Below are 12,835 nucleotides of genomic sequence, written 5' to 3'. Positions count from 1 at the left end.
AAGATAGTCTAATTTACCATCAGAAAAATATCAGTCTGGGAAGGGAAAACCCTCAAAGTATCTGGTCAGAACAGAAAATGATTGTGATTTACATTCATCCTAAGTCAAGAAACCTAAACAACAAAGAAAAAGCACTTAGCAGGAATAAAAGTCTCTCTTGGAGAAGGGTGGGGGAAGATGATGCTAAAGATGTCTCTTCTATCTTTCTTGCAGCACAGACAACCACAGCCCCTCATCACATGTGGTCCCCCTCTCCACAACATTTACAACTATTCAGAGGTGGGATGGGCTGCCTCCAGAGGTGTGATGTGTTTTCCCTCCCTGGAAATCTTCCTGCAGAGGCCTGGAGCCCAATTGTATACATTGTTGTAGGTATTTTGGTTATGGATTAAACCAGATATCTGTTGAGATCTGTGCCAAGACTTAAATTAAGTTCCATGATTCCTTCTGAAGCCCCACCCCCACCCCTACCAGAATAACCAGATTTCCTCTTCTGATGAAATGAAAGACCTAGTGTTAGATCCAGTGGGATTCAAATAAATTAACAACCAGTTCTCTGCCCTAGTAACAGTTTCAAGTATACAAAAAGATATACCGAAAGGTAGTTTAACATTTCATGCATTTAATACTTAAATAACAATAAAGAGGTATACAAAACTAGATAATGTTATATTACTCATAGTAAGGAAACATATCCTTATGGAGTAAAAGCAGCCATGTGACCACAGTGGCTAATGTTGGAAGGTATGCAGAACCCAAAGTCATTCAACCTATTTTCTTTTACTTTTTTCCTTCTACTTCCATGGTTTCTGAAATAGGTGATAAGACAACCCTTGAAATCTATATTTCTATTGGTTCATTGTGTCCCAGTTTCCTAATGGTTTCACTGTTCAAGGAACAGTATCGCATTCATAATATCTCAGGGGAATTTTGGATGGAAAAACAAAGCAGAATCAAATGACAGCTTGTCACCCCCTAGTTGTTTGGCACTTTTTCCTGCTTATGTTATATGTTTGTTTAATGAAGTAATAATTGAAGGGAATTAAAATGTATATTTCATCAAAAGTATGCTGAGTTTTAAGGAATGGTTAAATAAATATTACAAGCATAGTTCTGTCAAATTTTTTTCACTTATGGACAGAATGAACATTACATGGGTGCTTAGAAAAAGCTGTTGTACAGATGAACATTAAAAAAATAGTAAGAGATATTAATTTGTGATTTTCACATTGGATGGCTGCCCAGGTGCCCACCTTAGAGAGATGCCTGATTACAACTACCATTTTAATGTTGAACTCAACAAAAAATTAGGTATCGTTTTGCTGAACCAGTATGATCTGGCTGAATTCCACCACTGGCTAGATCATCTAGTTTGGAAGTGTTAAACTTATGGTTTGGGGACTGTCAAACAGCCCCAAACTCCCTGAGTGTAGCCCCAACAACGATATTATTAATATACATAAAAATACAACATAGCATAAAATTAATTTGTGACTTTTTAAGTCATGTGGTCCCGGGATCCTTTTCTTTTTTCTTTTTGCAAGGAAATGGGGTTAAGTGACTTGCCCAAGGTTACACATCTAAGTAAATTTGTCTGAGAGCCAATTTGAACTCAGGTCCTCCTGACTCAGGACCAGAGCTCTATCCACTGAGCCAACTAGCTGCCCCCTGGGAATCCTTTCTAAGAGTTTGATTACAATGCTCTAGAGGCCACAGGTGGCACCATAATGCACAAAGTACTAGACTTGGATTCAGAACTTTTCATCTCCTTGAGTTCAAATGGGACCTCAGTCACATTTACTAGCTGCGTGACCCTGGGCAAGTCACTTAACTCCATTTGTCTTAGTTTCCTCAGCTATAAAATGAACTGGTGAAGGAAAAAGCAAATCATCCAAACACAGCCCAAACAACTGAACAATAATAGCATATTCCATCGACTCTATGCTCTGTGGCCCTCCAGTTCCATCACTTTCCCTACTAATATAACCTAAGGACTAGACGACCTTGCTACCCTCTCCTCTGCTGAATTCTTAGGTCTTCTGGGATACTTTGTCAGCCCAGCAACTGAATTTTCTTTCATGTATTGGCTCCCCCAGTTAGAGAAAAAACTTGAGAATGGGATCCATCTTGATTTTTCTATTTGTATTTCCAGCACTTAGGACAATTCTTTGCATATGGTTAGTACTTAATACAAACTTTATTTTTTCATTTATTCATTCATTCATTCATTCTTGCCCTTCCTCTGGGTCTTGGCCACAAATTTGTTCCTTCTCCTGGAGGTACTGGAAGTGGGTGGGGGGAGGGGGGGAGAATATTCCCAATTTTGCTCTGGATTGATCCTAGAAGGGGCAGAGGTGTGATAGTCTCTATTTCAAGTGAGAGTTCAGGCATGCTCAGAAATGGAGGTAAGGTTACAGAAAATACTGTATTTTTGATCTAGCCTCTTTCTCTTGTCTAGTTTAGACTGAGTGTGGAACAAGAACTATTAATTGTAAATGGACAGGAAACATGGTTTTATCAGGAAATGTGTACTTTATTTCAGGTTCCTATAGGAACAGGTTAATAGTCTCAGGTGCCATTCAGGGGACTAATAGCCCATGGGAAGAGATAAAAAAGAGGAAAAAAAACAACTGGGGGGTGGAAATGTGGGGAAACAAGGACTACCAGACAATAGAGGTATGAGGACCCAGAAACTGGCATGTAGGGTCATATCCCTACCTCCCATTACCACCTACTTTGCCCAGGATACTACTCTCTTTACTTAAAGAGGTAAGAACTTGAGGAAATAAGTCAAATACTAGGATTCTGTAGGTTCTTCAGGGTCCTTCCTGGGGTTTCTGTTTAGGTCTCAGCAGAATAGATAGGACCACTATTAGATGAAGAAATCCTGGGAAAGACCATTTGAAACTGCTATCATTCTTATGGTCTCTGGGGACCCAGTCAGAGCTCCAGATTTTCCCTCTCATGCATCAGAGAGGTGAGATTAATGACAGCAATAATAAAAGCTACCATTATCTCATTTTATTCTCAAACAACCCTAAGGGGTAGGTGCTATTATTTATCCCTATTTTACAGATATGGAAACTGAAGCGACTTGCTCAGTATCACCTAATAAATGTCCAAGGCTGGATTTTGACTGGAATCTTTCTGACTCCAGATCCAACACACTCCTGAGATACCTAGATGCCTCTATATGATAATAAGGAAGCCTAGGGCTAGAATTCCACCTTCTATAAAGGCCCCAAATTAGAGAATTGCTGAAGAGGCCAATGAACTTCTGCATCCCTGGCCTTGCCTCAAAAGATTAAGTCTTTTGAGCTACCACCACCCCTCATCTACATATGTGCTCTCTGAGTTACTGTCTAATGTATACCAAATTACCTACCTCTTTGAAAGGTGAGTTGTTGTCTTCCTTTGGGAAGCAAGCTGCTCTTGGTGAGCATCATCCCCCCAAGTTAAACTCTCCTAACTCCATACCCTTCCTTAATGCTTATCCCCGGTGGCTGTCTTCCTTTGGGAGGCCAGCCCCCTTTTGGGGAGCCATGATCCCTCAAATAACCTCTTCCTTTCTACTTATTCCCTTCTGGCAACTGCTGTTGATGCTAAACTTTCCCTTAGCTTCTGCTAACCACAACAATATCTAGATGAACTTTTTTTTTGTCCCTAAATTCTTCTAGGTCCAGTTGATTTGGTGGGGGGGGGAAGGGGGGCGTTACAAGGCAATGAAGTTAAGTGATTTGCCCTAAGTCACACAGCTAGGTAATCATTAAGTGTCTGAGGTCAAATTTGAACTCAGATCCTCTTGACCCCACCTAGCTGCCCTGAATCCATCTTTTAAGTGAATCTTTCATGTTTGCTCAAACCCCTGAAACATTTGGCCAGACACATTTTCTTTTTTTTTTTTGTTTGGGTTTTTTTGTTTTGTTTTTTTAATTAATTTATGTTGAATTCTACAATTTTTCCCCCCAATCTCACTTTCCTTCCCCCACCCCCCACAGAAGGCATTCTGTTAGTCTTTACATTGTTGACATGATATATATTGATCTAAGTTGAATGTGATGAGAGAGAAATCATATCCTTAAGGAAAAAAAATAAAGTATAAGAGATAGCAAAATTACATAATAGATAATAGGCTTTTTAAAAACTAAAGGTAATAGTCTTTTGTCTTTGTTCAGACTCCACAGTTCTTTCCCAGACACATTCTCTGCAAACATTACTGAGCAGAAGGGCAGAGGATACTCACAACCTTGGACATGCAGAGCCAAGCCTGTAGTAGCCACAACTCATTGACCAGTAGAGGAACCACATTTCCAACTTCATCAAGGTCAGCCTGGGGGAAAACCAGGACAGCGGTAGGCATCAAGAAATACTTTTGGATTTGAAGTAGCTAAAGATTGTCTTTATTATCTTTTTTTCCCTTTCTGTACTCTTCTCCAGGCTCAGATTGGAGGCTGCTTGTGGCTGCCCATAGACTCCATTGGAGAGCTGGACCCAGGCCTCACCTCCTAACTTCAGGCTTTTCTAAATCCTCTTTTTTCCCCCCATCAAACTCTAATTGCTCAGTGAAACTTCCCAGGTCTCAGTCTGGGGAGGTGATGGTTATTCTAGGCAAAGGTAAAGTTGTCCTGAGTCCTGCAGTAGTGTGTATACAAATCATGGAGGTACCTTTACCTCACCCCAGATGATGAAGGGCCTGATACACCAAACTTCAGTGCAGAAACCTTATCAGCCTTCAGCTGATGGACAGCTCTATCACTTCCAGTTGTTCAGTTGTGTCTGCCTCTTAGTGACCCCATTTATGATTTTGTAGCAGAGGAAATATCAGCCAAAGGAAAAGTGTTATGGTTTACTTATTCCTCTCAAATGTGTTCTGTGTAGACCATATTAAATAACCACTTTCCACACTGGCCTCATGTTAATACTGGCCCCCACCCCCATAGTCTGAGCTATTTGAGACCCACCCATACCCACCTACTCCTATCCCATTGTTTGGAGTTATACAAAACTAGTTGAAATTACCCAAAGGTTCCCCATGCCTTTATCCCATTGTTCAGGGTTATCTTACCCAAAATTAAAAGTTATCTTTCCAAAAAGGGGGAATTGGGAGCCTCCCTTTGAGTGACCATTCTGACTTCTCCCAAATCCCCCTCAGAATAAACAATACACACTATATTACTCCTTAAAAATCAGTTTCCCTCTAAAGCCTTTGCTTACTTTCCTAAAGAAAAAGCCAGAAGCAATTTGAAGAATAAACTTTTTTTGTTCCTATATACTTGTCAAGAGTCTTTTGTAAACTCCTTCACAAACATTCTCAAACCCAAAACTAGTACACTCTCAAAACTTTTTCCTTTTTCAGTTTGTCATTTCCTTCTCCAGTTCTTTTTGCAGATGTGGAAAGAAACTTGCCCAGAGACACACAGCTAGTAAGTGTCTGAGGCCAGATATAAAATCCAATATTTGACTTTCAAAGTCCTTTATTTTGGCCCCTCCCTTACTCTAAAGAACAACCACAATCTAAGACTATCTTTCTTGTTGTTTTTCCCACAATATACTTTATTGTCACTCGACTTTCCCCATACCTGGTAGGTAATGAATCCTTGGCTTCCCTGGATTCCTTCAGGTTTCAACTGAAATCTCACCCAACTGAAATGTGTTACTGATTCCCTTTAGTCCTAGTGTCTTCCCTATGTGATTATTTCTCATTAATCTTGAATATACCTTTTATTTTAGCTTTGTTGTTTGCTTGTTGTCTTTCCCACTAGATTATAAAGTTTCTTTGTATCTCTAATATATAGCATCCCTAACACTTTCCATTCCCTATCACTGATAAGGGCTTAACATAAGCTCATGATCTTTCCCTGCAGGACTGCCCTTCTTCCTAACTTCCCTCTTACAGAAAAGGGTAGCATCGTATAGGTCACTCAGGTTGGAAACCTGGGAGTCATCATTACCTCCTTCATACTTCTTTTACACCTCTGATCCATTCAGTTGCCAAATCTTGTCATGTCTCCCTTCATAATGTCTCTTGTCACGTCTCTTCTCACATTATCTACTTAAAAGAAGCAACCCTAGATCAGGCCTTTAACACTTCTCAGTTGGATTTACTGAATTATTAAATAAAGAACCCCCCAAAGTAATGAAATTCTACCTTCTCTCCTTCCCCCTTCCCTCCCCTCCAAGAAAATCCCTTGTGATTCTGAAGGTTTTTAAATGACCATGTTTAACATAGCTGTAATGGAGCATCACACTACATTTAAATGTGCCTAAGTTGAGAGACTCTCTAGTGTAAAAAAAAATTTTGAATTTATATTTCACATATGCAAGCCTCTTATGAAGCTAGAGAAGCCCAAGGAAATACAACATTTCAAGAGATCCAATATTTATAGAAATTCTCTCTTCATTTTTGTTTGTTTTCAACTCCAGGTATGAATTTTGAAAAAACTATTTAATCTCAGGTAAAACTACTTGACCAAATTCCTAAGGGAACCAAGAGACAAAAATTTAACTTTGGGGACATAAAGTTATAGATAGGAATTCTTTTAAAATTTGTGGAAGTCTTCTAATTCACTGAATGGGCATTGCTTTAGACAAATAGGCCTGGGAAAGCCCTTAGTTTAAAAAGTCCAAGGTCAACCATTGCATCCAGGCCCATCACCAAATCATTTTGACTCTTGTCTTGTCACTGGACTCCTAAGATCCTGGAGGAGAGAATTAAGTTGAGGACACTTGTGCAGTTCTGCTTCACTTCAATCTAATTCACACACAAAGGCAAAACTTCACCCTCATGAAGTCTTCAAGAATGATGGACAACTACAGGAATCTTCTAATTGGTTGCCCCATTCCAAACCCTTTCCCATTCCAAATCCTTCCCCATTCCAATCTTTCTTAAACTCAACTATCAAATTGATTTTCCTAAAGAACCAATTTAGCTACAGCATCCTCCTACTTGATAATTTCCAATGGCCTCCTATTATTTCAAGTATCAAATTTAAGATCCCCTGCTACTTGATGCTCTTTTCAATCTGGTTCCTTCCTACCCTTTTCAGACTTTTTATGCTTTACTCTTCTCTCTATGATTAACCAACACTGACCTAATTGTTGTTTCCTGTTGTTGTTGAGTCATATCCAATTTTACATGATCTCAGGGATTTTTGTCCATGGGGTTTTCTTGGCAAAGATATTAGAGTAGTTGGCTATTTCCTTTTGCAGTGTGTCCCCATTTTACAGATGAATTACCTGTGACCTAAAAAAAGGTAAAGTGACTTGCCCAGGGTCACACAGCAAGTAGATGATGAGGTCAGATTTAAGCTCAGATCTTTTTCACTCTCAACTTGGTGCTCTATCCACTGAAGACTCTCATTTTTTTTAAAGAGGATAACTCTTTGTCTATGTAATGTCTATATTTCTTGCCTGTAATATGTGAAGGGAGAGAGAGAGGGATAGAGGGGGGGGGGGAGAGAGAGAGAGAAAGAGTAAAAAAAATAGCCAAACAAAATAAATCTCACATATTATATTCATCACCTTTCTGTCAGAGGATGGGTAGCACCCATCATTATTGGTTTACTGGAATCACAATTGGTGATTGGAAAACTACTTTTAAAAATAAATATTTTATTGATAATTTAAAAATATATTGCAGTTACTTCCCATTATCTGCCTACTATAGTTTTCCCCTTATAATAAAGTAGCACAGGAAAGCAAATAACTTTGATCCACTAAGGCATTATGTCTAATTCTTATCATCCCTATTTCTCTGCTCAGAGGAATTTCATCATCAGTCCTCTGAAATCAAGATTGCATTGATCTGCAACTTGATGTCTTTTTTAGTACTATTTTCTTTGATATCATAGATATCATTATGATATGGTCATGAAACCCTTCATTCCATTGGATCAACTCATATAGATCTTGCCAAGTTTCTCCAAATTCTTCATAGTTGCCATTTTTTACATTCCTATAGCACCAGTAGTTAGGCTCCCTTTCCTCCCCCCACTTCCAATCAACAAGTACTTCCTTTGTTTGGAGAGGAAAAGAGGGGAAGAGGAAGAGACTTTCAGCTCTGTCACCCATATTAGCTGACCTGTCTTTCTTTTCAAAGACCCTTTTAAGATGCAAATATTACACAATAAGATGCAGTCAACCATTAATAGTCTAATGTGAATGTCTGCACCTGAACTTTTCTAAGTAGCCATCTGAGAGCATGGGGTTGGCACTGATTGTAAGTCAGCAAAGTTCCTTCTGGTTCAAAAATTCTTGGATTCTACAAGTGTGTGACATAAATTTACAAAGACCTAGAATATCTGTTTTAGGTCAGACATAGAGATGATCTAGTCTAATCCATGCTCCTGCTGTAGTATCTGTAGGTATTGGGTACTTGAAATGGTAATTTACTTATCTGAGTAAACTTGCCCCAAATCCATCTGAGAAACTGAAAAATTCTGAAGTTAATTCAGACTTAATTTATTTAGTTGCTTGTCATGCTAATTGATTCAACCTAGGAGTGACATTGAAAGAGTAAGGTGTTAGTAGAAAGAAGGTTAACACTGAGACAATAAAAACAATATCTCATACATCCTTGAGAATGATTTCTGGATGAGTCTGTCACTGATTTCTTTAGCTATATGCCTTAGCAAATACAACTGGGGGCTATCTTACATTTGCTCCCATAGATCTCCAATGTGTTTAGATGATGCCTCTAAAAGCTAGGCTCTATTTCAATCCCCCAGAAAAGTTGACTCAATTTCTTCCAAACTCACATAATCCCAGTAGCCAAAGCATGAACTAAGGGTCTTATTATATCTAGTGTCCTATTGGACAGATCCATGGCCCTATGCTAGTTAATATTTTTATCAGTGACTTAGTTAAAGTAAAAGATGGCATGCTCATCAAATAGGAAGATGACACAGGAGAGTTAGTTAACATACTATATACCAGAGTCAAAACTCTAAAGGTTCTTGACAAGGTAGATCTGATTATAAGATGAAAAATTCAATAGAGATGGTTACAAAAAAAAATCAATTTAGCAATATAAGATTAGGAAAGCATAGTTAGACAACATTTGTTCTAAGAAAAAATATTTGGGGGTTTTAGTGGACAGGAAACCAAATATCAATAACCAGTGTGATGTAGGAGTCACAAAAGCTACAGGGATCTTGGGCTTCATTAAAATAGAGAGCTTCTAGGAAAAGGAATACTACCCTGGTCAGGGTTCTGGATATTATGAATTTAGAAAGATACTAATAAGCTGGAGAAAGTCCAGATTGGGGTAAAAAGGATGAAGGGTTTTGAGTCTATGTCATTTAAACATTAGTTCCAGAAATTAGACATTTTTAGCCTGGAGGAGATCCAAGTAGGACATGAGAGTTGTCTTCAAGTATTTGTAGGCTGTCATGCAGAGAAGGAATTAGATTTGTCTAAGAAAAAGGAAATAAAGGAAATGTATTACCTCATTTGGCAATATTATGAGGAATTTTATTATCCCCATTTTACAGATGATGAAACTGAGAACTCAAGGAGATTAAATGGCTTGTTCAGGGTCATATAACTATTAGGTGTCTGAGTCAGTATGTGAACTGAGGGCCTCCTGACTTCAAAGCTAAACACTCTATCCATCATGATACCTCCGAATGCTTCTCAGTAAGGAATTAAGAGTAATTATTATGAGTGGTAGAAGACAACTTTTACCAGCATGTTGGTCAAAAGAAGCATGATATTTATATAGTTTTCTCTTCCCATGAATTTTTTTCATTCAGGATGTACATGTGAAAAGCAGCCACAGAAGGGGAAATAAAAGATACTAGGAATGGCAACCATCCAGTCACTCAGGAGATTTAATTTTGCTTTCATTGAGTAAAAGTGCTTTAATTTATATGAACAAGTAATTTTTTTTTTGGATCACATGCAGCTAAATAGAAGATTAGATTCTTATTGGAACAGAGACAAATATATGCCAAATAAATAGTGAATTGTTGGTGGAAATACCTTAAATAACATTAGACTAAATAGTAGACCAAATCAGAAGCACTGAGAGAGAAAAGACTGGTCTTATCCATGCAGGAATTGAGGAATTGTGAGATTTGGGATTTAGAACTGTGAGGGCCTGGTCTGAACCTGCACAGAAGGAAGCTGGAGCAATTTGAGTTTTGAGTGCCACCTGGTGGTTTTGTGTTCTTAGAGTGGTCTAGAGACAGGAAAAAGAAGAAAAAATATAATCTAAGAAGTGAGGGGAAAAGTGGAGTAACTTGTTATTGTCCCTATTTATGGCAGATAAGAAGAGGAGCTTGGGAGGAGTGGGAACCTTATGAACATCACTCATGTGAATTGGACAAAGGAGGAGAAAACGCACCTTTAGAAAATGTAAATGAGTTTGATGTCAAAGGACATTAAACTGGATAAGAAAAACAGAAGAGGAAAGCAAGTAGGGGGTAAAAGGGAGGGTAATACTGGGAAAATAATAGTTATAAGTAAAATTAATGTCTTCTTCAAGGATTGATCATAAAGGGGAATTTAAAAGAGGGAAAGGATACCATCCAAGATCAGAGGCTGGGTGGGATGAAGACAGAAATAAGAGGTAACCACATGCATTAGAAATGATAAATGTTGAGCTAGGTGGTCACCTAATCCCATTGCCTTAAATAAAAATTAAGAGAAAAAAAATTGCAAATGTTAATTAGATTTCTTCTCTTTCTCCGAGTCTTTCTTTTGCAAAGAGAAGAGAACTTTAAGAGATAGGGATATGCATATATATATACATGTACATATACATAACTTACATTTATTGCTATGAATGACATGGATGAAATCAATTATAAAATTGGAGCATAACATTGCATTAGAAAGCAGATTTCCACAAAAAATTATTTAAAGGAACACTTGAAACAAAGATTTACAAAGAATTAAACTGAGGGACTTAGAGCAAAATATATAATGCTTCAATAAGAAAAAAACAGGTGTAACATTCATGATTTCAGGCAAGGAAATAGCAAAAGATAGATTTGAATAAAATAGGGAAGCTATGTTTTTGTTTAAAGAACAATAAACTATGAATATATATCAGTACTTAATATATGTAGATCAAACTTAGCATCTAAGTATGTATTTATGTATTTATGTATTTATTTTAGATTTTTCAAGGCAAATGGGGTCAAATGGCTTGCCCAAGGCCACACAGCTAGGTAAGTATTAAGTGTCTGAGTTCGGATTTGAACTCAGGTACTTCTGACTCCAAGGTCAGTGCTCTATCCACTGTGCCACCTAGGCGCCCCAAATATTTAAAGGAAAAACTAATCAAATTACAATAGTAAAACTGTAATAGTTGGAGATCTTGATATGTCCCTTTCAGAACTAGAAAAATCTAACCAAAAGATAAACAAGGAAGAAATTAATCATCAAAATAGAATTTGTGAAAGTTAGAAATGAGAGCTTGCTGGAAATTACAGAATGGAAATTAAGATAAATATACAAAATTTTTGGATATGATGGGTACCCTTGCAAAAATTGACCATATCTTAGGACAAATGCAAGTGCAGAAAAGCAGAAATATGAAATGTAGTCTTGCTGACCACAACATATTGTTTATAAATAATGTTATTTGTTCTTTGTTCTTTGTTTTCTAAGAAAAGTCCAAAGTCATAATGGAATGATGCCTTGACTGCTAGGTGAATTGGATTTAAGTGAGACAGAGTTGCACAAAGTTATAAGCCTCACTCTCTCTTCCAGGCATTAGAATCAAGTGGCAAGACAAAATGTCATGATGATAGGCAACTGCCAGGGATGCAGTGGATAATCTTGGCATCTTTGTTGTCTAGCCAAGTTCTAAGCACTCTGGATCACCTGCTTTATTCATGGCCATTGGAACAAATTTTTCTCATATTCCCATTCCACCAAGGGAAGTCTTCATATTCTTGGATAGATATTCCCCTGACTCAGTGAAGAATTTAAGGTCTATTGGTTACCCTCAACCTGGTTTAGCTCATTTGCCAAAAAGGTTTTACAAGAGTGTGGCTGCTGTGCATTCTACACAATTTAGAGCCACAAGTGAGAGTTGGCTGGCAAGTGAACACTAAATATGAATGCATAACACTAAAAAGGGCACAGCAAGCCCTTATACCAGATATGCTAGTCCTCCTGAAGATTCTTGAATACTGAATACTATATGTGTGTGTATATGTGTATATAATATATATATATAAACTTTTAGCTAAGATTTTTATCTTCTTTTCCCACCAAATACATATTTTTTCTTCATCACCATTCACTTTAATACTTAAGTTATGGCTTTTAAAATATGCAGGTAGTACTATAGTCTTCTTACTTGTGTTCAAGAAAGACTAGTACCTTTGGTGTGAGGGCTGCTGAGCTTTTTCAGGGCTGCTTTCACCACTGATGTCCAGATCTGTGCTACCAAACTCTCACCTGTGATTCTAAGAAGCTGTTGCATGCACAGCAACCACACTCTAGCATACCATATTGCCAGGTAGGCTAAACCAGGTTGAAGGTAACCAAGGGAGTCTCAAACTCATTGGTGAGTAGTGGGGGGTGTCACCCTAAGCATGTGAGTCTTCCACTGGTGGAATGGGTGGAAGAGAACAATTCCTTCCAACAGTCATGAAGCCAACTGAAGCAGATGCTGTGGAATGCTTAGAGCTTGGTTAGATATTAAAGATTCCAAGGTCATCCACTGCATCTAGAGCCATTATCAGTTGTCTTGACTCTGTTTTGTTATGCTGGATCATGATGACTTTGGAAGAGAGAGTGAGGTGAATGACTTTGTGCAGCTCTACCTCTTAAATTCCACAACAAAAGACATCACTCATAACCATTCCTCACAGTCCTG

At 38.0% G+C, this 12,835-nt stretch overlaps 1 long non-coding RNA gene across 1 annotated transcript; it reads left to right on the top strand.

Annotated features, from left to right (window-relative positions):
* The first annotated feature begins 213 nt into the window (after positions 1-213).
* LOC141515622 (uncharacterized) lies at positions 214-5,224 on the top strand. Its single transcript, XR_012476389.1, has 3 exons — positions 214-368; positions 4,176-4,324; positions 4,438-5,224. It is a non-coding gene; the product is annotated as an uncharacterized LOC141515622 (long non-coding RNA).
* The last annotated feature ends 7,611 nt before the right edge of the window (positions 5,225-12,835 follow it).

This window comes from Macrotis lagotis, chromosome 1 (genome assembly GCF_037893015.1).
Source record: "Macrotis lagotis isolate mMagLag1 chromosome 1, bilby.v1.9.chrom.fasta, whole genome shotgun sequence".
Classification (NCBI taxonomy): Eukaryota; Metazoa; Chordata; class Mammalia; order Peramelemorphia; family Peramelidae; genus Macrotis; species Macrotis lagotis.
The sequence above is the reverse complement of the archived record's forward strand: the minus strand, read 5'-3'. Positions and strand labels throughout refer to the sequence as shown.